A 21,757-nucleotide genomic window follows, 5' to 3' on the forward strand; every position below is an offset into this window, starting at 1 on the left:
GTTTTAGCAACTCCTCCTCCCTCCCCATCCCGCACGCCCGAGGATTTTTATTAAGATGAAGAACTAGGACAAATCAAGCACTGATATTTAGTAATGATTTTCATATGAAAGGATACAATTATCACTTGGATAAGTTTACGGTAGGTAGTCACACCTCGGCTTTTGATTCTAACTTTTCAATCTAACACACAAATGAGGGAAAAGCAGTAAAAATGAAATATAAGTGAAAAAATGAGTTTGGTACTATTCAAAAGTAGGATAATAAGCATTATTAGAGTTGAGATTTGACATGTTTTGCTGACCGAAGAGAAGGCATTGAGTCACTGCTGGGGAGTTTTAACACGTGTCTTTTTCGTTTGAACAACTTTTAAGTTTCTGATAATAGTGATCATACTACAGTCTACTATTTTTATCAAACCGAATTTAAAAATAAATAAGCATGCTCAGGAACTTTAGAAGCAGAAACTAAACACACACAAAAAGTTATTTTATTTACAAGTGATTATTACCTTTTCACTGAAATATTTCTTTGGAGCTTGCACTTGATTTTTAAATCAGTTTTAGTAAAGTATAATTTACATAAAATAAAACTCTACAATTCTAAGAATACGTTTTCATAAGTTTTGACATATATATATATATATATACAGTCTGCTAACCACCACCACATTCAGGATATAGAACATTTCCATCATTCCAGAATGTTCCCTGGTTCCTCTTTGCAGGCAATCCCCTGCCCCATTCCTTGTCTCTGTCAACCACTGGTCATTTTCCGAAATGATAGTTTTGCCTTTTCTAGAACTTGATGTAAAGGGAATAGTACAGTATATGTCTTCATGTCTTCTTTCACTACCATAATGTTCTTGAGATTCATTCACGTTGTTGAAGGAACGTTCATTGCTTATTAATGTTGGGTAGCATTCCATTGTGTGGATATACCACAATTTATCTACTTACTAGTTGACGGACATTTGGGTTATTTCTGGGTTTTTGGAAACTATATATGAAGTTGCTGTGGTGATTCTAGGACAAGACTATATAGAGATACATTTTCTTTAATCTTATATAAAAGATCTTGTGGAATTGTGGGATCATCTGGTCAATGAATATTTACCTATATACGAATAAGAAACAGCAGTACCACAAACAACGTAGGAGTGCCAGCTACTGGAGAGCCTCCTGAACAACACTTGAGATTGTCAGTCTTGCAGATTTTAGCCATTTTAGTGGGTATATATCCCATTACAGTACTGATTTGCATTTTCTTAACGACTGATGATATTGTTGAGCGTATTTTCATGTGTTTATTTTCCATCTGAATCTTTTCTTTGGTGAAGTGTGTATTCAAATTCCAAATTTTAATAATGTATTGCTAGCATAAGCAAATATCATTCGTGTTTGTTTATTGACTATGCTAAACTTGTTCTAGAAACATTTTTATAGATTTGTTAGGACTTTCCATATAGATGACTATGATATTTGCAAATAAAGACAGTTTTACTTATTCCTTTCTAATAACATGTATGCATTTTAAATTCATTTTCTTATATTATTTCACTAACTAGGACTTCGTTTCAAAGTAAAGTGGTGAATCTGAATGACCTTGCCTTGTTCCTGACTTTGGAGGGAAATATTCTGTCTTTCACCATTAAATATGATGTTAGCTGCAAGCTTTTCATGATCCTCTTTATCAGGTGAAAGATCCTAGTTTGCTTATGATAATGGATATGTGTTGATTTTTTCATATATTTTTCTACATTTATGGATATGATTATATGCTTTTTTAAAAGTGCTTGGTCTGTTAATATGTTAATTCATTATATAAATTATTTTGATAGAATTTTTAATTTTAAGACAACCTTTCATTCTTGGGATGAATGCCCCTTGGTCATGCTGTATTCTCGTTTAATCATTGCCAGATTTGATTGGCTATAGTTTTGCTAAGGATATATGAAGAATATTGATTTGTACGTTCTTTACTTACTACGACTTTGTCAAGTTTTGGCATCAGGATAATGCTGCTTCATAAAATGAGTTGTGGTGTATTCCTTCCATTTCATTTTTCTGGAAAATGTTTTTGTAAAATTGTTATAATTTCTTCCTTAAATATGTGGTAGAATTGCTTATGAATCCATCAGGGTCTAGAGTTTTCTTTGTGGGATATTTTAAACAATGCATTCAAATCATCTAATAGATAAAGACATATTCACATTCTCTCTCATTTATTCAGTGAGCTTTGGTGTTGGGCATCTTTCAAAAACTTGTTTAATTAAGTTATTGTGTTTGTTGGTTTGAAGTTGTTCATAACACTCCCGTATTATCCTTTCAGTATCTGTGGGATCTGATGCCCTTCTTTCATTCTTGATATTTGTACTTTTTTATTCTCTCATTTTTTTCTTGATAGGTCTGACTATATTACTATTAATTATTTTTAACAATTTTAAAGAATCAGATTTACTGTCATTGATTTTCTTTATTGATTTTTAGTTTCCAGGGTTTTTTAAAAAAATTTCTTCCATTTTTATTATTTACTTTTTTCTCACAATTGTAAGCTTAATTTAACTTCTTTTTCTAGTTTCTTGAGGTAGAATCTAAGATAACTTGAGACTTTTTATCTGTTATAATATAGTCATTTAATAATGTAATTTTCCCCCAAAGCAGTACGTTAGTCTTATTACACATATTTGGGTATGTTCTGTTTTCATTATAACTTAGCTAAAATATTTTCTAAATTCATTTGTGATTTCCTTTTGACTCAGGGTTTGTTTAGAAGTGTGTTGTTTAATTTCTGAATATTTGATAATTTTCCAGATTTTTTGTTGTTTATTTCTAATTTAACTCTCTTGTGATATGATAATGTACTTTGTATGATTTAAATCCTCTTATATATGTTGAAACTGATTTTATGACCCAGAATATAGTCTATTTGGTGAATATTCCCTGTGTACTTAAAGAGAGATTGTGTTTTGTCATTGCTGGGTAAAGAATTCTATAAATATCGATTAGTTCAAGTTGATTGATGGTGTTATTTGTGTCTTCTATATCCTTATTGATTTTCCGTATAATTGTTTTAAGATTAGGACAAAAGTGTATTAAAATAGCTAAATATAATTCTGGATTTATCTCCCTTTTGAGTCTATTAGTTTTGCTTTGTGTGTTTTGAAACAGTGTTATTTAATCCATATGTATTTAGGACTGTTATGCCCTGTTGATGAATTGACATTCTTGTCATTAAGAAACATCTATCTTTATCAATTGGAACACATCTGATCCTAAAATCTACTTTTTCTCATATAAATATAGCTACCTCAGCTTTCGTTTGGTTAGTGTCTGCACAGTATACCTTTTTCCAACTCTTTTTTTTTTTTTTTTTTTTTGCTGTGAGGAAGATTGGCCCTGAGCTAATATCTTTACCAATGTTCCCCTTTTTGTTTACTGAGCTAACATCTGTGCCAATCTTCCTCTATTTTGTATGTAGGATGCTGCCACAGCATGGCTTGATGAGCAGTATGTAGATCCATGCCCAGGATTTGACCTGGAGAACCCCAGGACTCCAAAGTGGAGTGTATGAACCTAGCCACTATGACACTGGGCTGGCCCCCCAACTCTGACTTTTAACCTCTCTGTATCTTTGTATTTTAATGGTTCCTTTAAATAGTACATAGTGATTCTGGCTATTTTTATTCAGTATGATAACTCTACTTTTTATTTGATGTGGTTAAACCCTTTACATTGAAAGGAATCATCAATTTGGTTGTGTTAAATCTACAGGGTGTTATTGTTCTCTTTATCCCAATTTCTTTTAGGTTGAATATTTTTTAAATGACTTTAATTTGTCTCTACTAATAGCATACAAGTTATCTCTTTTTGTTTTATTTTGTAGTGGTTGTTCTTGGGTTTACAGCGTATCTTTCAACTTATCACTTTCTACCTTCAAATATTATATGGCGTAGGAACACTTCAGTGGTATTTTTTTTATTTCTATGTTCTCTTGTCTTTTGAAATATTTTTGGTCTACATTTTGCTTCTACATATGCTATCAATCACACAATATATTGTTCCTATATTTGCTTTAGCCATAAATTATCCTTTAAATGAATTTTTAAAGTATGGTAAATATATTTCATATTTACAGTTACAATTTTGAATTTTTTCAATATTAATTCCTCGTATTTGTTTTGCCCCTGCCTCCATTCTTCTGGGGCTCCAATTATACGTACCATAGGTTGCTTGATATTGTTCCATGGGTCACAGACCCTATTATTCTTCATTACTCTTCAGTCATTATTCCCTTTGTGCTTAATACTATAGTGTTCCTATTTCTGTATTGTCAAGGTCACTAATATTACTTACAGTAAAATTAATTTAATACAGTAGTATTCAAACTTCCGATAATACCAACAAGAATATTTTTTATTTTTAATATTTTGTATGATATATCATTTTATGTCGATTTTTATATCTTCTGTTTCTCTTGCCATCATGCTCTTGATTTCCTCCACTCGTGTCGCCTCCATCTCAATCTCCCAAACTCAGAGACTCAGAGCATAGTCAAAAAGCTGTTTTAATATTCTTTCCGCTAGCTTCCCTTCTTAGTCATCTCTGGGCATATTGCTAATGATTACATTTTCTCCTGGTTATCAGTCACATTTTCCTGCTTTTTTTGCATGCTTGGTAGTTTTCAATTGGAAGGTAGACATTTTAAATGTTATGTTGTTGCCTGCTGGATTTTGTTGTATTCCTTTAAATAGTGTTGGATTTTTTTTTCTGGCATATAATTATGTTACTTGAAAACAGGTAGTGTCTTTTAAGACTTGCTTTTAAGCTTCTTTAGGTCAGGACTAGAGAAACCTTTAATCTACAACTAATTTAGTTACACTGCTAAAGCATGTCTACTCATAGTCCTGCATATTACAACGCCTTACCACTCCAGCAGAAACCTAAACTACTCCTAATTTTGTGTGAACACTGGGAGTTTTCTACCTTCTCTTTTCTAGTCGTTCTTTCTCTGACTTTGGGACATTTCCTCTCATGCGTGCACAGATCAATACTCAGCCCAAGCCTCAACGTTACCCCTGTGCAGCTCCCTCTGCACAGCTCCTCCTTTATGGTGTCCTGCCCTGCAAATCACAGCTGGCCTGCCTGAGTCCCCATTTCAGTCCCCTGACTCAGAGAGAATGGCAGGCTTCGTGTGGGTTCTCCTTCCACTTGGGCAGTCTTGAAACTACCTCCAGGCATTCAACTAATGCAATCATGGGTTTTCCTTGTCTGTTTTTCTTTTTATATAATTGTATCTTGTTTAAGTTGTGATTTTTTGGGAGGAGGATGTGGAGTTGCTAAATCCAAGTTCTCTTACTTCATGTTTACCAGAACTTACTTGATTTATTTTTAAAGTAATAAAACTATAATTCTAAAACCACAAAAATTCTGTAATTTGGCCTCTTTAATAATTCAAAACAATCTCTAATCCAATAAATTCATAAATTTTTATCTGTGTTTTTGAAAAGTAACATGATACTTTTTGATAATGATAATAGCACCCCCCCAAAAGCATTAATTATATTGGTTTGGCACCATTTTCATTTGGAACCAAGAAATTACATTAAAGTTAAAATTATGCATTATTAATTTCCAATATATGTACTTTTACACTGTCTGTGCATTGCACATATAATTGTAATAGAGAGCTATCATTACAAACCAAAAACCCAGGGAAGTAAGGATGGAAGGGAAAGCGACATTAGAAAAGCTAATAGTGTCAGCAAGTCACAGAATCGTATAAGATGGAGTATAGACCATGCGCTTTATGATCAAAGTAGTTTTCCACATTCTGTATGTTTTCATTTGTAATTTGGAGGTGACCAGGCCACCCTCTAGTCGGATAAAGAAGTGTGTCAATTATCCAAATTGCAGAGGAAAGCAGCAAAACATTCTGCAGTGTTTCTCTCCCTCATCTTCCTTTGTTTAAGAGATTATACTCAAATTTGAGAGACTAATATAACTTAGACTTTAAAAATTTATTTTCAAAAGGTCTTAATATTTTATTTTCATATAATCTTCATGAAGTAGATAGGATAGGAACTCATAGCCCTATTTTACAAATATTGATACCAAGGTTTGAATATAGCTTCACCTACTTGGTCAGCTATATTAATAACTCAGTAATGTGATTAGAACTCACACGTCTGGAGTTAGGAGGAATGTTCATTTTGTAATGGAAACAATGGTACAAGTTTCTACAAGAAATGGCTACTGAAACCGCTCCTAGATTTTTAATGACGATCATGTTGCAGAATGTCCATGTTTCCAATTTGGTGACTTGACACTGGTGACTAAGATCATTGCAGAGAAGTAAAACATCTTCTTAATTTATTATATGAGTTTTAAATTTCAAAATAACACATCAAATAACATAGAAATATTCCCTGAAGATAAAATTGCCAAGAATTTCTGGAAAGAAAGTTCCCTTTGTATGAAAAGCTCCATCATCTTAATTGTATCATTTTCCAGTAAGTGCTAGAAGACTTCCGACTTTGGAGGTCTCAGGGAATTTCTAACTGCCTCATTGGTTTTGTGGTGTGAATTTATTTAGAGGCTCCATTAACTTTATTTTGCTAAGAAACCCTTTGGCCCCATTTACTCATTGTGGATTTTTTTGTCTTAGTGGCAAAGATGGGATGTGAAAGCCAACCCAGTAACCTAACTTCCAATTTTATCTCATCATCTAAAACGTATTTTTACACCTATTACCTAAAGGAGAAATTAGAGGGAATGGTAGTGTGGTTTAGTGGTTAGAGACTTGGCCTGAAAATTAAAGAAATTGTACTCCCACTCCTTGAGCTGACTCTATGTCATTGGTTAATCCTTTAATTCCTATAAATGTAGAGTTTTCAAAAGGAAAATCAACACTTCGCCAGAGATGATGAGGCTAGTATTTTCCAGAATAGAACCACTATGTAATTGTCTTGGATGACTGTAATTTATTTTGAGGTTTTACAATCAGTGGTAGATTTCGAGGTCAGCTATTAAGAGATCATGCCCTGGAGTGAGCAAAAGGCACATTCTCGAGTTGGCCTGGGTGTGATACTGCATGACAGTGAAGGTGCAGTGGACTTGGCAGGACTTGCTTGATTTTAGAAAACAACCTAAGTACTAAAGAAGGTTGAAAGTATCAGCTTTATTTTACTTTTGGCAAAATCTATAACACTGTCCATGTAGTAGCATATTATTGTAGCTGCTGTTCAAGCCAAAACTACTACAGAGTTTCAAGAGAAAAGGCAGAATAATATATATTTCCAGCCCTGCCCGCTACATACCCGCAAATCACAGAAAAGAAATGAAAGAAACAAAAATGAAGGTAATTCATCCCCACTAAAATTAAGATAAAAGAGCCAAGATAATACTTCAAATCCAGAAAATATTGTTTATAGTACAATTTGAACCAAGCTGATGGAGAACATTAGGAACCTTTAAATAACACAGTAAGTAAGTGTAAAAATTTTTGACAGATTTTACTTGTATTCTCTAAAGAAGTTTTAGATTACCCAATTTTCACTCCTGGAAATTAAAGAAAACATCAACTCCCTGGCATAGAATATAAGACAACAGAATGACATAAATGAGAAATGGTATATCCGAAGACAAAATTTCAGGGAAAAGATTAAAATTTCAAAACATATGACGGAAGGAGCAGAATTGACCCTGGAGAAAGTAAAATTAATAACAAGATATGAAGCAATCAGAGTAAACAAAGTCTTACAACTCAAGAATAAATAGAACAAAAACCCCAATTTAAAAACGTGCAAAGGATTTGAATAGAAATTTCTTCAAAGAAGATACAAAAATGGCCGTAAGCACATAAAAAGGTGCTCAACATCATTAGTCACCAAAACCACAGTAAGACACCACTTCACACCCACTCAGAAGACTAAAATAACAAAGGCAGGCAACGGCTGATGAGTTTGTGGAAAAGTTGGAAGCCTCACACATAGCTTGTTGGGATGTAAAATGATGCCGTCACTTTCTGGCAGTTTAATCATGGAGTTACTCTATAACCCAGCAATCCACTTCTCGATATGTATCCAAGACAGAGGAAAACCTGGGTCCACACAAAACTCTTACACAAATGTTCATAGCAACATTATTCACAATAGCTAAAAGATGGAAACAATCCAAATGTCTATCAACAGATGAGTGGATAAACAAAGTGTGGCATATGCATACAATGGGATACTGTTCAGCCTTAAAAAGGAAGGAAATTCTGACACGTGCTGTAACATGGATGAACCTTGATGACATTATGCTAAGTAAAATAAGCCCGACACAAAAGGACAAATATTGTATGATCCAAATAAAGTCACATTCTGAGGTTCAGGGTGCGTATCAGTTTTTAAGGGACACTACTTAAAACGCAGTTATTTTTGTGCTAAGCAATATTCTAAGAATATTTACATATAGTATATCATTTGTTCCTCATAATAATGTTATGACGTCAGTACTGTGAAAATCCAATCTTTTAAATAAGGAGACTGAGACATGAAAAGTACACATAGCCAAGTGATTGAGTCGATATTTGACCAAAGCCCGTGGTCACATTTAAAGGTTCTGACAACGCACAACACCCTGTTGCACTGGTTTGGTTTGTCATATTTTTGCATCTTTACTCTCTTTTGCCTACTTCAAGAATTTTTCTAATTTTCTACTTATTAATTTCTTTGCAAATTTTTGGTAATCAATTCTCATTGTGTATTACTTCTAATGGCAAATAATAGTAGTTTGAATGTCCAACAATTTGGGTTAGTAATAAAAAATGTCCAAGAAAAGGATCTATATTTTTTTAATTATTTTTGTATTTCAAAGACAATATGTGTTCATTTCTCCAAAATGGATAAATAAAAATTAACAATGCAAAACCAAAAACATATTCTCTACCTCACTCACCCTCTGATAATCATTATTAAGACCTTGGGACACAACTTCCCATTCTATATATGATTTCCTGTAATATGGGATCATGTTTTACATACTTTTTAATAAATGCTTAGTTGGAATTGGAGATTTCGTTCACTTTTTCATTTGATCATGCATTCCATAAATGTTTCTGGGACACCTACAGTGTGTTGGGGGTTGTGCTGGGTATTGAGATACACTGGTGAGCAATAACTGAGAAGTCCCTGTCCCTATACAACGTACAGTCTGATGGGAGATACAGAGTTTCATAAAATAATTACACATGTAAAGGAAAAAGAGCTAAAATGGGAAAACATAGGCAAACAGTGAGGGGAAAATGTTCCACATAGAGGATGCATTATGGGCCAAGGCTCTCAGGTGCTGTGAGTGCTCAGTGGAGGCCAGGATGTCGACGATCAGCTAGTGAGAGGGTGGAGGAGGGGTGCAGTTTGGATATGTGACTGCAGAGTCAGGCAGGGGACAAATCACGCAGTATCTCATAGGCAATTGTAAATATTTTGGATTTCATTCTAAGTCCAGTTGGAATCTATTCAAGGGCTCTGAGCAGGGCTGAGACTTCACCCGTTTCTCCAACTGTGGTTTCATTGCTAGAAATTTAGATGCTCCAAGTAACAACCTATTTTTGTGTGTTTCAGTTGTTCTAATAAATGTCATATTGTTAAAACTTTGTTTGCTGCTACGATCCTCGATCGCTGAATGATTATTTGTCCCAATACTTCCACATTTATGACATTTAGATATTTTCCACTAATTCACTGTTGCTGGACAATTGTTTTGCTCTAACATTTGTTTTATGAACCTACAAAATAAGACACTATATTTGAAAAATTTTCATGATATTAAAAGTAAGAATAAGTTGTTTAGAGAAATGAATAAAAATGCATCATCTCATGAGCAGTTATTTGTGCCTCATGTCTCAAGTAATTGTTATAAGCATAATGGTTATGAGAAAACTCCATGATGTACCAGGTCAACAAGAATTAAAACCTAACAACTGACAGTGCTTCTTTTTGGGCAAATGACTATTTAAAAATATTCTTGTTGGGGCTGGCCCCGTGGCGTAGCGGTTAAGTTCAGTGTACTCCACTTCGGCAGCCCGGGTTTGTAGGTGTGGATCCTGGGCGTGGATCTATACCACTCATCAGCCATGCTGAGGTGGTGACCTACATACAAAATAGAGGAATACTGACACAGATGTTAGCTCAGGGCAAATCTTCTTTACCAAAAAAAAAAATCTTCCTGTTAATCAGTTTGCTTTCACAAATTGTTTCCTAGTCATTTGTCAATCAAATCAGTTGGATGGTCAGTTGGAATAATTGTTCATCCTGCCTCTGAACTGTTCCTCATTGGGAACTCATCAGCTCCTGAGAGAGTCAGCCCATCCCTCTTCAGTTCTTCAGATGTGGATATTCCTGGTGGCTTATGCTGAGTTTGTCTGCTTCTGGAACTGATCATAAGAAGAAGGGGATGATGCAGAAGGAGAGGAAGCAGCTGCAGCTGACTGTCTGTGGGAACTTCCCAACTACATGACAACAGGGAGTCTGTCTGGGTTTCTTCTGAATGAAACTACCAGTCGTATGAAACATTGTTTGGTACATCTGGGACTACAAACTCTAAAAAGTAACATTTGACTCACCCTACTATAAAGAAACATAGCTACTTGATGATTTCATGACTTTTATCACTCCACTGGTAATTCTGAATCCCAAATTTAGCCTAGAGTTTCAAATCTTTCTTTTCCCAAACACTTTTTACTAGTATATTGAGGATAAGTACATTTGGTTTTCTTTGGCCCTTGATTCCAGCACAGGTGGTGAGAAGAATAAATTAACCTAGGAATAGACAAAAATAGAATGCTGATGAGAAAGCAGAGAAAGAGAACCAGGAAGTCTGGACAGGGCTGCCATTTAATCGGAGTAATCAGACAAGCCCTCACTCAGAAAGTCACATGTGAATCAAGAAGTGAAGAAAGAGCGTTGTAGACAGGGGAAAAAACAAATGTGGAAGCCTTGAGGTAGTTGCTTGTTTGATATGTTGGAGAAAGAGCAAAGGCCAGCCTGATTGAAACAAGCAAGCAAGGAAGAGAATAAGAGGAAGTGAGGTCACAGAGGGAAGAGCTGGGGGATGGGAGAGGAAGGAGTTCTCTGTGTGGTAAGAGAATGCAGCGGGGAAAGGAGAGGAAATAAATATAGAAAGTTGGGTAAGTAAGAGCCCTGTGAGATTGATAAGGATATCTTGAAAGTTTAGAGAATGAAGGGAAATAGATTTTGTTATTATGAGGGTGGTGGAGGTAGCAGGGTTATTACACAGTTAGGCCAGCGTTTTAGAAAGAAAGGCCAAACTTCCTTTTCAAGATTGTTGATTAGGCATGTGCTACAGCCTTCTTCTCTTGCTGCAGATCTCTAGAAAACACAGAAAATAATTTTAAAATTTGCAATCCTACTGTAACGCAAAAGGGAAACTAGAGGCTATGAGGAATCTCTGTATATCATAAAATAAATAGAATCAGTCTGAAAAATGAAATGACAGCTGAAACTGTGCATGAGACAGTTGCAGAAGAACCAAGTGTTGCAGCAAGAACAAGACTACTCCTCACTCAGAAGAGAGACATGCCAGAAGTAGAAGCGGATCCAGCAGCAATTTACAGAGGGCTTCCTAGAAGTACGGCATCACAAGTAGAGAGCTCACACTACACAGCATCCCGCCTCACAGCTTCCGCGAGGCTGCAGTGACAGAGGTCTGCCTTTACCTGGGATTCAGTGGGTCAGAAAGATACACGGCAGTGCCCCAGATGACTGATTACAGCTGGGAGGAGCTTGGAGGACACATACAGAAGACTAGCCAATGAAGTCCTTTGCTGAATGGCTCATCAAGAACTTCCACCTCTCTTCCGGAAAAAAAGGCTGAATATGAGCCACAGCACACACTCTGCCTTCCTCGCCAGCAGGCTGTGATAAACAGATACAGCAGGTAAATGAAACAGTGCATCTCAACTTCAAAACTCACCATGAAAATGAGACAATGATAACAAAATGAAGAACTTACACCCGAAGAAACAGAATTTACAGAGTAGTAAAAGAGGGCTTTAAAATAATTTATTTCTAAAAGCCAGAGAATGATATCAGTAAAAATGTATCAAAGGAAAATGGACATTAAGGAAAAGAGATTTAGTAAACTAAAGAACTGAATGGGAGAATCTTTCTAATGTTTCAAAAATGGATAAAGAGAAATATAAAAGAGAAATATAGAATAAACCCAGGCTTCCCAACATCTAATTAAAATCAGTGTCAGTAGGAGAGAATGCTAAGAATAAATATTTAAAGAAGCAATAGAATGTTTGTAATAAAGGAAGAGAATTTTCAAACTGAAAAGGCCAATTAAGTGCTGGGATGGATTTATAAAGCAAACAAACCAACCTTTCGCACAAACACAGGAAATCAGTGGTAAATGGAAGCTTTAAAATATCCTAGAGGGAAGGAATAGACTACTTATAAAGCAAGAAGAAACAGGTAGACATTAAACTTCTTGGCAACAGTAGGTACTAGAAGACAATGGGGTAATATCTCCACATTCTGAGGGAAAATAGCCTGAACATAGAATTTTAAACTATGACAGTCAGCCAAGCCCTACTTAAAGAGTGAGAGTAAAATGATAATTTTATACATGAATAGAACAAAAATTCGATCAACTATCGACCTTTTCTTAAGTATGTACTAGGGGATGTACTTCAAAAAGAAGAAAATAAGTCCTTGAGGAAGAGGCCTACAAAACATAGAGATGAGAAAATAAAGACTTATTATTAAGCCAAAATATATTAGAAATATATGTATCTGTCAGGATTTAAATCTGCAAATATTATAATATATACATTTTATATCCATATATTTAAACATATTTTTATTGGAATGAAACTGACAAGACATAAAATTAATCATTTTAATGTGAACAACTGAGTGGCATTTAGACTTCATCTCATAACTTTTGGTATGCTGTGTTTTCATTTTCATTTCTTCTAAGTATTTTCTAATTTCCCTTGTGATTCCTTTTTTAACCCATTGGTTGTTTAATACTATGTTGTTTAACATCCAAATATTTTTATATTTTGCCCAGGTTTGTTGAGAGTTGTTCAGTTAACCTTCCAACGTTTGTGAGGAACACCTGATGCTTTCCCACCCTGAGTGAGTTCTGGTAGCCCCCAGACAGGTTAGATAGATAAACACAATTACTTGTGAGTAAGATCTGCTGTGCTCCCTCAGGAGCCAGGTGTCAGGGTCCCACACGGGGAACAGGGCCTGCCATCCTCCAGACTGCTGGGAGCCAGGACGGAGTGGGCTAAAGGCAACTGAAACATCAAAAATATTTCCTATTATTTTCTAGTTGCCTTTTCTTTGATTCAGGGTTAACCTGAGTGCTGTAAACCTTTGACTGTTTTCCAGAGTTCTGACAAAGTTGATTCTGTTTCTGAGTGACTTTTCAGTGTTTCTATGGAGGTACAGGCACTTAGAGCTGCTTATTGGGCCATTTTCACTGCAGATGCTCTGCTACACCCAGATTGTTTTATGTTGTGGGGAAATGGTACATTTTACTGTGATAAGTTATCACAATTGGCTCAAGAAAATGCAGAAAACTGGAATGAAACAATAAACAAAGAAGAGATTGACATAGTCAAGATCTGACCGACGGAGAGGAACAAGGCTCTGAAGGTTTACAATAGATTTCTATGAAACTTCCAAGAAATGAATAATCCTGAACACAAAATAAATATTTAGTCCTTTCATGTGATTGCTGTTTGCTAAAGTCTTTAAAGAATTATAAAACGTGACCAAGAAAGTTTATCATGAATGTAAGGATGGCTCAATATTAGATATTCTATCAACGCTATTGTCTACATTGATAGAGCAAATGAAAAAAACTGAGTCATTCACATAGATGCCTAAAGGAAAGTTGATAAGATTCGAAACCCAATTTCTGTTTCAAAACTTAGCTAATTTTTATGTTTCATTCCAAAACAAACAGAAATTTTTGCTCAGTATATTACAAAAACATGAAAAAATACATATTTGACCTGGAAGAAATAAAGTATAACATCCGGATGCCAGAAATAAAGAAGAAACTGGTAGCCCAAGAACAAGCAAACAAACTAAAGATTCAGTGGTCCCAAAGAATGCTTTAAACCTGGATATAAACCCTGTATCTGTGCTGTATAATTGGAACTTTTTCTTGAGGAATTTCCAGTGTAAAGGAAAAGAAAGACATGCAACTATTAGTGATACAAGTCATTAGCCTATAAACTAGAGATAACTACATTTGCAAGCTGTAATGGTAAATTCCTGGCTCTCTGAGGGCAGGTGATGTACTTTGTAGTAGCTCAGTATAAAGCAATCAACGGGGAACAGGAGCAAGCTGAAGAGGGTGGCCCATATAAAATATTTAAAGTAAAAATTTAAAAAGTAAACACTGCTGGCAAAGCAAACAAAGAAACAAATCAGTGTGATCTGTGGTTGAATAAATCCCAGGCTGGCTTTGGCTTCTAAAGGGCCTATTTGCAATAGTATAGGGGAACTCCCGTCGTTTCTTGGTGATTTTTCACTGTCAGTTTTACCAAACATTTTTACCCACAGCCAGATGAGGACTCCTTCCACTCTGCTTCATGTCAGCAAGCTGCTCATGTCAATCATCTAGTTAAAATAAGTGTTCTCAGAGTTCCCTCACAAATATAGATTCCTAGGCAAGCCTTATTGCAACAGAATGTAAAGAATATCCATCTCGCCTGTTTGAAACATTGTTTGAACCCTTCAGTACACTTTTTAATATGTACCCTGATTTCCTGAACATCACAAGTGTGTTTTAAAAAATTAATATTTATTTAATACCTATGTATCCCCTGGTCTGTGCTAGAGGGGGGATAAAATGGCAAAAGGGAGCTGAGAAGACACTCATTGACCATTGTAATCAGAATTGACAGTAAGAATTATAAAGGCAAGTAGTAGAGTTCATTAAAACAGAATAAGAGCAAGAATGTGGGCCGTGAGTGTGCAGGAGGTCAGAGACTGCTTTAGATAAGCGTGGTCAGGAGAGGCCCTGTGGAGACAAAAAGCCCAAGAGCAAGACTGGTTTTGCTTGCTTTCACTTTCGGTCAATATGGCATTTTAGAGTTTAAATCCACTTGAATGAAAATGTAATGTTGTTATTAAATATCCCTAATTATAATTTGTAAACTAAATACAATTCCGCGTATAATTCTAATGATGCTTTTGAACAAGATTATTAAAAATAGACATTCTAGAATTGCTAATAATTTTCTCACAAAAGTCTACCAGAAGAAGCAGGCTCTACCCAACATTATAATGCATTATAAAACAACAGTATTAGAGCAGTGGGATATTGATAGAAATAAATCAATGGAGCAGTAATTCATAAAAGCTATCCAAATTGTTGGAAGGTTATGTAAATTTAAAAGTTGTAAATGATCATCTCTGTGTGCTGTAATCATAGTGGTTTCCCACCTTTTTCTCTTTTGCTGATTCGTAATTTATAGACGGAATCAAGGGGCTTCCTTGAATATGGCTTTCAGTTGGGTTTGGCCGACGAGAAGCACCCCCAGGAGATCAACGGCAGGAGGAGCACAGTGAGTTTGGCTTATTTATACCCAACTTCCTTCCTGTCATGTTGCTGGGGCCTGATTACGTGCCTCTGCTGAAAGGTGCGGTCCTATCAGGTGGCACTCTTTCCAGCTACTCCTTGTCCTGCTGGTGTCACCCTCTTCCCCTCCTCTTCAGGTTCTGCTAAGGGATCTACTATTGCTAGTCTCGGGTCCTGCACTATTCTTTGTTTCCCTTTGACCTGCCCATGCCTTTGTAAATGGTGCCTTTATTAAACTTCCTTCAACTGTCTCATGTGGTTGTGCCATTTTTGTCTTATCAGGGTTCTAACTAAGACAGTAGTTTTTAGCAGATCGGGCCTCAAGAAAGGAACCTTCAAAATGGGATTCCGGGATTGAGTTTCTCACATGTTCGAGGAGCTCAGGAAAAACCCCAATCCTGGGCAGGTGGGGTAAGACCTTGCTAATTCATGGCACGTGTCGGCATTGATTATTCATGAGACACACTGCTGTGGAAAGAAGTGCTATTAGAAATCAAGACATTAGGAGCTGTGACAATGAGTTGTTCTGGCAATAATGGTAATTATGATAGCAGGGCGAAGGCCTGAGTCTATTGACTGTAGAGCTTGTACTGAGGGAAGAAGATACATTGAATATCTTGCCTTACTAGCTTGATTCTCGGTGGGCTGGGTTGTAGGAGTAGGAACCAGGCTCTATGATACCTTTGAAGGACTCCCTCACGGTGGATTGCAGGACTGCAGAGCCGTGTTGCTCAGTCCCAGCAGGTTTCTTCTGTGAAGGTCTGGGACATGGTAGTGCGAGAGAGGCATCCTGAGATAGCAGAGGAAGAACTTTGGGCAGATACAAATAAGCTGAGAACGTTGAAACCACTGATCCTTGAAATCCCCTTGCTGGTTAAGGCAATCCCCCCACCTGATCTGAGGGAAGAAGGTTCTCCCAAACAGCCTTAAGTAACTGCTTCAGGGACAATTGCCTCACAAGGAATGCTGCTTGTCCTCAGGATTCGTTCCCACAATTCCTCTTTGACTGCAGTTTCATAAAGAGACACATTCCTGAAGAACCCAGGCCTAGCAGGTGTGAAGCCTGGTCTTGGGAATAACTGTAGGACTTTCCAAATTGTACCTGTGGGCATCTGAAGAGCAAATATGGGAATAGAATCCTAGGTGTTAGACCAAGGTAAGTTTTTATCTGGCTAAATTTATTGATGTAAATAGACTCACCTAGGATTTGAGATTTAATGTGTTGATTCAAGTGCTTAGGAGTGGCTGAGTTGGCTCATGGTTGCCTTGACTCAGTGGTGGCTTATGATCAATAAGGTGCAATGCCAGAACTTCCCTGGCATACTGTAGAGGAAGATGTCTGAAGGCTCAGGAAGTGAAGAGTGTTGGATTGGATGAACTACATGCATACCTTTCAATTCCCCCTATCAGACAGTTTTAAAAGGCCTGGAGACCATTCCTTTCTCCTCATCACTAAGAAATGTATTAGGAAGAGGGGCATTGAGATCCTAGAAAAGCTCTGTGATGGCACCTCTCCAGGATGGAGATGATGGTGGAGGATGAAACCAGGCTCACATCTTGGGCTCTGTGGGAATAATGAATCCCGGAGTAGGAGAGCTCAGAGAGGAGGTGGTACAATTACCACAATTACCCACAAGGGCCAGGGGTGGAGTCATATCAGACATTTTGACATGCAGGGGTCTGTAGTGATAAAACAGATGGGCAATCTACCAAGTTGTTGCTTAATACATACATTTTTGAGATGTGATGGGCAGAATCATAACTTGCTGTGCTGTGGAAGACGTTCACATCATCCTACCCAGGCCTCAGGGAGCTCAGTTTAAACAGAGCACCTCAAATGAGTTGGAAGCCAAGCCCCTTAAAAGAAGGGCCCTCCGGCAGAGGCACAAGTATATACCCTGAATCCTCCTGGCCTTTTTCCTAGAGGGACCTGCAGTCATTTGCCAGAGGGCACTGGGGAAAGGAATACCTGGTCTTTCTGTGCATTATTAGAATGGAATTTAAAGGGACAAAAACTCCTGGAGACCCACAAAGCAACTGTGGCTCACCTGTCAGAGTGGCTGTGAGCCACAGCCTGACTCCACTTCTTGACATAAGATACTCTGAGAGGCCCTCGACTGCCTTGATGTTCCATTGAACATCACAGTGGCCATTTCCTTGGTGATATTACACTCACTGGACATAGGTGCAGAAATTTCCTCAAAGACGACTTGGGCCTTTGTGCAGACTGTTCTCTCCCCGATGCTCGTCTCTCAGATATCCCTGTGGCAAACTCCTCACCTCCATTAAGTCTTTCCCAAATGTTTCTTTTTCAAAGAGATCTCCCCTGATTGCCCTATTTAAAATCCTACTTAATGTTAGATATATTTCAAAAATTCATTTAGCGAGCATGCATTTAAGTAGGGGCTCTTGTGGGGGTGGGAGACAAAGAGAAATAACATTAAAATGAAAAAAAAGAGTGACTTTGTGTGGACTGATGAACACAGTACACTATAAATTGTGGAATATCGTTTATCTAATTCTTTGTATCTAAAATTCAAAAAAGAAAATATTTAAAGAGAACATCTTGCATTATGTTGTATGATTGTGTGTAGTCTATTTTCTTTATGGATACGTGTGTGTATAATAGAGGTATGAAAACGTGCCTGTGATCTTTAAGAATATCGATGTCTTTGGGAAAGATTAGAGCAGAAAGAAATGAGAGGTGGAGCTTTAGGCACATTTACCACAAACATAGGAAAAATCTTAGTATCTGTTCAGTCTTTATGGTGACTACATAGATGCCTCATATGGTTTTCTATGTCTAAGTTTCACTATCTAGTTTTTTTTTTTTTTTTTTAATGTGGCAGAGAGGAATGGTAGATGAGAAGGGAGAGATAAGCAAGGAGCAGCTCATGGATGGCTCTGCACTCCCTTCTAGAAGGTTTAGACTTTGTCCTATGGGAAAAGGCAACTGAAACGTTCTCAAAGCAAGTGAGCTGACAGTCAAATTTTCTTTTTATAGGAATCTCTCTAGCTATCATATAAAGGATACATTTTAAAAAGAAAAGAATGGAAGCCGGGGCCCAGTGCAAGGCAGCAAAGAAGAATGAGTGAAGGAGTGCCCGGAATGGACAGAAGTAGTAGGAATGGATAGAAAGAGTAAATCAAAATAAGGACTCTCACTTTTTGGTTGTGTGACTTACCGTGGCGTAACTCAGCATAGGAAATAGAATTGGAATGATGACATCCAATTCTGCATCCAGCCTAAATCCTTTGTCTAGCACAACATGGATTCATTTTGCTGAATGAGGTGCCAGTCATCACAGACCAACATGTGCTACAGTGTGATAGTGAGAGTCCAAGAAATACTGCTCTGCACTCTACCTGAGAGAGATACAGCACTCCTTATTTGCAAAGTCTGGAGGGAGAACTGCTTTCTGTGATTCATTTTAATTGCTACCTAAAGTCTATAAAATTTAATGGTTGCCATTTTTCCCTCAAAGTGGTGGTAACGAATGCATTACATGTTCTTAAGACTGTATAAATTGAACTTCTATAAAAACAAATCAATAATTACTTACACACGTTGCTGTTTTTTAGATCAACCACCATCATTAATAGGGCTTTACTTATAAAATCTTATAAAGTATAGATTAAAAGTATAGCAAAAGTATAATCATTTAGAAATACAAAACAAGCATCCTAATGCATAAAGAAAAAATAAAATAAAAGTAGCATACTTGTAGTTTAAAAAAATAGTTTTGGTAAAATTAAGTAAATAACTGTCAAGGAAAATATCTGATCCTTACCATAACAATCAATCAAATGGAAGAGTCAGACAAATTTACCAAAGTGAGCCATGAAGCTACTGGTTTTCATAATACATTAAAAATTTTAATTTCATCTTTCTCAGTTTTTACCCATATAGTTCACAAAAATAGAAAATTTAATACATAAAAAGTATGTATGCAAGTGTTTGGTTTACAATCCATGCATCTATAAGGCCAAAGATGTCAGTACAGTTAAATTAACCCATGGGGCGCAGAGGTTAAACACAAGCCCGGGGAAGCGACAGAGACCAATCGAACCCCTTGCAGCTGATTTTATTCTGCTAGTGAAAATCCAATGCTCGCGGCTAACAAGCTCTCGGGGAACCTGTTTCTGTACTTTCTCTAGTTGCACTGAGAATCAGTATTTCATCATGCTTTTAAAAACATGTATGCACATCTTTGAAATACTAATTCCTATGATTCATAATGACCTTGAGTAGAAGGAAAGGGAAAAATCGCATTTTTTAAAATGGTCTTTTTTTTCTGAGGCTGTCGAGGCACGATTTGTATTTTCAGCATCTGGTAACAGATTAGAGACTCCCTGGATCTTAAGGAATTGACTAATCTTTACTTGTATTGAAGACTAAAGACAGATTGCAAATAATGGATATCCACAGGGTCCTCTGAGCATCTGCTACAGCGCGCCTCCCACGCGAGCCACTGCTCGGTAAGGACGTTATGGCCCTTCCGCAGTGTCAATGTGATTCTTGGAGATGGTTGCCTCTTCTCTGTGTTCACCTAACCGGCAGCATGTGGCTGGGATTTGAAGGCGCACAGCGGATTCCCTGAGCCTGCCGTTTCCTCCAGGGCCATCTCAGGGCCACCAGCCCAGGAAGAGATGGCATAGAAGCCGGAGTGTAGGAGGAGCGGCCAAGTGGGCAAAACGAGCGCAGCACAGCCTGAGACAAGGCCGTCGCCATGCCGGGGCAGAGCCCGGGACCTGGCACCAGTCCTCGGGGCCTATGCTTACCCTTCTCCCATCTGGGCTAGCAAAGGAACACCCGGGCGCTCTTCTTTTCCTGTTGAGCTGTGTGCTCTAAAATCTGCTCTCCTCCCAGGCTGTGCCGCACGGACTAGCCCACTGAAACGTGCCAACCACTTACTATGTTGTCATCTCCTGAATGTGCACAACTTGAACTTTGCACACGGGATTTAAGATGCTAGCTCTAGACAAGAGCCGCCCTGTGCTCATCACACCCCGTCGGCTGATGACTGTGGCTTGACAGAAAAGCTGTTCAGTAGTTGTCACTCTTCCCTGCCAGAAGCCGGTCTGTGCCACCTCCTGCCCTACATTGACCGTGTCGAGCTGGCTTTCTAACTGCACCGTCAGTAACTCCAGTTACCCCGACCAGCAGTCTCGATTGGAGAGTGGCCAAACTGAGATTCTCAGGGAAGAGGCCAAGGTGGGTTATCTGACTGCCTCCCTCTGTTATTCTGGGTCTATTTGCATAGCAATATGTTTTTCCCAAACATCAAACTGTCTTCATTTTCAGGGGAACAAAACAAAAAAAGCAAAACAACACAAAACTTTAAAAATATCTGAAAGCCCAACTGAGCATGAAATTGATGTCAGGAAAGACATCAAAATTTGTAATACGTATTGCAAATGATCCAGAATTGACATGTAGATTACGCTAAAAATATCAGTTTTCATTGTGAGTCAACGTCATTCTGTTTAAGACTTCACTGAAGCGATCCTTAACCAGAAAACCTGCACTTTGAGCTTGCTTGCAGTCTGCACCGCAGGACTGCAAGCAGTGAAGGTTTCCTGATGTCCCGGTGCTCTGCACTTGGGCTTCAGAGCAGGAAAGTGTATGCTCTGCACTCCTGCAGGAAGCAGGGGATCTGCAGGAAGAGGAGTTGAAAGCCAATTACCTGGCAGCAGACTGGCACAATCTGTTCAAAGGACTTGTCCTCCGGCGCGGGGTCAGCATGAGAGAGAAGGACCTGGTAACAGATCTTTCCTCCAGCCTCAGAGTTTCTCAGAGAAGCTAAGTGATTCATGCCAGGTCTTTTGGCCAGAAGGAAAGCAGAGGGCTGCATCCTACAATTTTTACTCTCAATGCAGATTTCTCATGTCCCAGATATTGAGGATTTCCATTTTTATAAAGTAGCATGCCTGGGGGAAGTTCGCAATCAGCCATCTCCCTCTTTGCCCTCTCTTTGGTGTAATATATTAGACAAGTAATTACTATATTCACCAGAGTCAAAGGAAGAAAGAAGGGCAAGAGAAACATAGACAAATAAGACCTAGGTTATCAAGAAAATAAGAGCCGAGGTAGGTAGCAATGCAGATAGATTTCTTTTTGGAAATCCAAGTAACATTTTAAAAG

At 37.6% G+C, this 21,757-nt stretch overlaps 1 long non-coding RNA gene across 1 annotated transcript; it reads left to right on the forward strand.

Annotated features, from left to right (window-relative positions):
* Positions 1-11,082: 11,082 nt before the first annotated feature.
* Positions 11,083-19,174, forward strand: LOC139076371 (uncharacterized). The gene is made up of 3 exons (XR_011527935.1): positions 11,083-11,170; positions 15,509-15,598; positions 18,617-19,174. It is a non-coding gene; the product is annotated as an uncharacterized lncRNA (long non-coding RNA).
* Positions 19,175-21,757: the final 2,583 nt, after the last annotated feature.

The sequence above is a fragment of the Equus przewalskii genome, chromosome 16 (assembly GCF_037783145.1).
Source record: "Equus przewalskii isolate Varuska chromosome 16, EquPr2, whole genome shotgun sequence".
In the NCBI taxonomy this organism is placed as follows: Eukaryota; Metazoa; Chordata; class Mammalia; order Perissodactyla; family Equidae; genus Equus; species Equus przewalskii.